Genomic DNA, 5,030 nt, shown 5'->3' with positions numbered 1-5,030 from the left:
CAAGAGGAAGGAATGGGCTTGGGCAGGGCATGTAATGCGAGGCAAGATAACCGCTGGTCCTTAAGGGTAACGGAGTGGATTACGAGAGAAGGCAAACGTAGCAGGGGACGGCAGAAAGTTAGGTGGGCTGATGAAATTAAGAAGTTTGCGGGGATACGGTGGTCGCAACTGGCAAATGACAGGGTTTAATTGGAGAGACATGAGAGAGGCCTTTGCCCTGCAGTGGGTGTAGTCAGGCTGATGATGATTGATAGAACTGTAACAAATACGGGTACCTGGACTTAGATTAACCAAAACCCCTCTATACTGTACGACAGTGAAGGGCTGTTTGTCTACGCTTGGGCTGACTAACCCTGCTATATTACGCAAGTCTTCATATCGTTGCGTGATAGCGTTTGTTTGCCTGTGCATCCATGTTTCAGGCAGAGGCTTAAAATGGCCACCGTGTCCACCATGGGCCATCACCAGTGGCAAAGCTGCTCTCTGGAGCCGCTGGTGGTCAGCATTGAAGCAGGCGCTGAACCCCAGTCTACTGCCCAGCGAGGTTGTAGGGCGGATGTATGCCCTGCCGTGGCACCATGAATCAACAGATGCCATCGTGGGGTGGTGACGTTTAATCCCTGCGTCTGTTGCATCCGCAGGGTAAGGAGGACGCAAGGTTTTTTTTTCGCTTGAGTAGGACCGTAACACCAAAGGGTTCTGGTTGTCTCGCACCTTCCTTGTAGGTTGGTTATCCCACGCGTGGTCTTGAGCTTAAAGGTTTTTTTACGTACTGGTTTAATGGCTGTAGTCTGGCAGTGGACCTTTCTCATAAGGAAGTGGTGACAACGTGTAACGCATCGACTTGTTTGCGGAGATTCATAGACCGCTTAGTTTTATTAACTACTCAATTTCATGCGAAACCTTGTTCCTGTGTGAATGTTTTCTCATAAGAAAGGGGTGGACAACATGTCACGCATCACAGAGTTTGCGGAGATTCATACACCCTGCTGAGTCTTATTAACTACTCAATCTCATGCGAAATGCTGTTCCTGTGTGAACGTAAATGCTTCTGCCCATAGTGAAACGGACTCGCTGGATTTTGCAGATTGCGTGTATCCAATAGATTTCGCGATTCGCAAGACAAAGGCGCCAGTTTCACTGAAAACGATGCTTATGTGGTAAAAACTCAACCAGTGAAAAGCAAGTGTCACCCCAACCCGGCATTTTCTCGAGCTGCTAATTCCGGGAACGTTACTACAGGTTTTCTCGCATGAATCCCTGAGGCTAGTTAACATTGCCTTTATCTTCGAAATGGTGATCACGGAGTCTTTTTATAGCTTTCGTTCAGGATAATTTTTAATTTACTAGGGGAGAAAAACAAAGGAAATTTCATTTCGGACCCTAACCTCGTCTGCAGTAACTACAGACATTGTGGTGTCGAATAAGCGCGAACATTTCCAGAGACAGCCACGGATGAAAATCCAACTGAGAACAAGAATTGCATTCAGTTATCTTTAAGCTTCCTATAACTGAGAATCAGTTTGAAAGCTCGACACATTGGGGTGGGTCTTTCGGGTAGGACGCCTGTGCCGCTGCTTTAATGTGGCTACTGTTTGCTTGTAGTATACGCAGGGCTAAGTATTTCGAACGATGTCTTACCCAGCAGGGAGAAAAGGTTTCAGCTACATGACACTGATTATCACGAATGAACTTATCAACTCCCAAGTTTGCTGCTGTAGGAATTTACATTCTGTTTTTGAGTGGCTGCCGACAGATGTGTGCGGATATTTGGAGAAATAGGATGCACGTGTTGGCTGGAGGCAGGCCGCGGCGACAATAGGATATTGTAGGAGACTGCAAGGACTGTGTTTTTTTTTTTTTGCCACTGCTTGCGTCTCAGTAGGACATGCGGAGGGGGTGGGAACTCCGATGGGAGCAGGGCGAGTTGCATTCTCCTGGAATCTGATGTTTCTCATTAGTACGACGGCTTTCTGCAAAGAAACCCCCTCCCCCCTTCTTCCAAGTTGGATCATTACGAAGATTCTAAGAGCATTCAGAACATTGACGAAGGCGAGCCAGAAACAATATTACACTATTGTACATGACATATTACAAAGCAGAAGGGAACACTGGCTCGGCTGTCGCCTCCGTGCCATGATTTTTTTGACGTTCTTTCCTCGTCCTTGGTCAATTAGACCGATATTCGATGGATTGGCTGATTGGCTGCTTGGCTTACTTACTGACTGCGATTGATTAATAGATTTCATTTTGACTGGTTTTCTTTTAAGCAGATTCACGAGCGACACTTTGTAAAAGCTCGATCTACTGACTGATTTATTTACTGTATGGCTGGATGTTTGATTAATTGGCTGATTGATTTTTTGGTTGGCTGATGGACTGGTGAACTGACTAATATTGACTTAGTAACCCATTTATTGACTGATTCGTTGATTGAGAGATTGATCAATCGATTGATTTATTGACAGATTGATAGCCGCATGGTGTATGATTGGTTATGGCGCTCGGTTGCTGACCCGAAAGACACGGGTTGTATTCCGGCCGCGGCGGCCGAATTTCAATGGAGGCGAAATTCTAGAGGCCCGTGTACTGTGCGATATCAGTAGAGGTTAAAGAACCCTAGGTGGTCGAAATTTCCGGAACCTTTCCCTACTGTATCCCTCATAGCCTGAGTTACTCTGGGACGTTAAACCCCTATAAACCATAAAGCTATTGATAAACAGCTTGATTGATTGGTTGATCGACTGACTGACTGACACATTGATTTATAGACAGATTGATAGGCTGATTTATTTATTTAGTTATTGGGAATTTGTGCATGCCGCTCACTGAAAGCGGTGTTTTGTGCGTTAACAAACACTCATTGCCTGTGTTTCCAGAAGCACTTAATTTATGTTCAGCCAGCGATCGACTTAGATGAAATACCGGTACCTGGGGTAAGATTAACCAAATTACTTGTAGTAAATGACAGTGCAGGTCCGTGAGTCTACCCATCAGGCTGCCTAACTCAGCCATACATACGCAAGTCTTCATATCGTTGCGTGAGAGCGTTTGTTTGCCTGTGCATCCATGTTTCAGGCAGAGGCTGAAAATGGCCACCGTGTCCACCACGGGTGAGAAGAGCAGGCTATACGAAGAGCGAACCTCTGTCCACTGCTGAGCCCAGGCTCTACAGCCAGTGTACAGCCTGGGTAGCACCATGAATGGGCAGCAGCCGGCGTGCGCTCCCTCCGCATCGGCCGTGCTGCGCCACAGGCAAGGGCTTGGTAAGGAAGCTGCGTGAGGAAGCTGCGTGCTTTATTTTTTACTTCACTCTTACTGTAAGTGCATATGGTTACACAGTTTTTAGACTTTGTTCCGGCTGTCCCGTTCCTGCTTCGCATCCGCTAATGAGGAAGCATTCGATGTTCCACTGAGCCGCGAACCCAGGGTGGACACCAAAGTGGCGGCTCAAAACCTTGTGTCGTCACAGGGTCAGCCAGTAGATAGTCAGATAGCTGAAGCTGGTCAATAAATGACAGTTAATAGATGATAGCCAACGATCCCTAAAAGATAATTGGTAGGCAGTAAGCGCTGATAACAATTAACAATCATAGAAAGTATGCAGTAATTAGTAATTAGTTACACCCTAAATAATAGTTCATCATCATCATCCTGGCTGCGTCCACTAGAGGAAGAAGGCCTCTCCCATACCTCTCCAATTAAACCTGTGCTGTGTCAGGTGCGGCCCCCTTATACCCACGCTTGCCTTCTCTTGGAATCCACTCCACTACCCTTAAAGGTGCACTAAACAGGAATCTGAACTCGTCTTTTTGCCGCGAGAACTCGACCTACATGTTTCGGGCATTTTTAGAAACTTCGAATGATTGTCCTGTGCGGCCGATTTCCCTAATTTAAATCGGTTGAAACTTCCCGGCTCCCGCCATTTTTTGAACTCTGACCAAGACAGTAAGGAGGAGTCAACCAACCTTTCAACCACTCTTATGGCGGGTTGCCACTCTGCCATCGGCGGACTGATACGTAGTGATCTGCGAAAGCAGAGGTCCACACACATTTTTATTTCCGTGCACATTTTTATTTCCACGCGTTAGTTGACTGCTCCTACTTTCTGCGGTGAGTTCAAAAAAGGCGGGAGCCGGACGTTTAATTCGATATTTCAATTAGGAAAATCAGCCAGCCACGCAGGACAGTAATTGGAAGTTCCTAAGAATTCTGCAAACGGGTATATCGAGTTACGGCTGTAAAAAGCCGAGTTCAGATTCCTCTTTAGTGTACCTTTAACGACCATCAGTTATCTCGCCTGCACATAAAAGCCCTGCCCATGCCCATTTTTTCTTTTTGATTCCGACCAAGATATTAATCAACTCTGCCCTGTTCCTTAGGAATCGCTTAACGTTACACCTATCATTTTCCTTTCCATAGCTCTGGGCCTGGACCTCGGGTTGATCCTGAACCCTTTTCGTTAGCCTCCAGGTTTCTGCCCCATAGGTGAGTATCCGTAGTATACAGCTGTTACATACTCCTCTCTTGAGGGATATTGGTAAACTTCCATTCATGATCTCGCAGAACTGGCCAAATGCACTTACCCCATTCTTATACGTCTAGTTATTTTCCTCTCGTCATCTGGATCTGCCTTCTCTTCCTGTCCTAAGTTGACGTATTCCATTACCAACCCAAGCGCCTCGCTACCGATTGTAAACTGCCATTCATTTGCAAATCTGTGTCTTCATATTAATTTTTCTACCCACTATTCAGCTCTGACTGTCGTAAGTCATTGCTCCGCCGCGGTGGCTCAGTAGTTACGGCGCTCGGCTGCTGACCCGAAATACTCGAGTTCGATCCCGGCCGCGGCAGCTGAATTTCGATGAAGGCGAAATTCTAAAGGCCCGTGTGCTCTGCGATGTCAGTGCACATTAAAGAACCCCAGGTGGTCGAAATTTCCGGAGCCCTTCACTACGGCGTCCCTCATAGCCTGAGTTGCTTTGGGACGTTAAACGCCAATAAACCTAAACCTTTCTTGCTTTTAATGC

Source organism: Amblyomma mixtum, chromosome 4 (assembly GCF_055824585.1).
Source record: "Amblyomma mixtum isolate Tamu chromosome 4, ASM5582458v1, whole genome shotgun sequence".
NCBI classification, from domain to species: domain Eukaryota; kingdom Metazoa; phylum Arthropoda; class Arachnida; order Ixodida; family Ixodidae; genus Amblyomma; species Amblyomma mixtum.
This window is presented reverse-complemented; position numbering follows the sequence as displayed.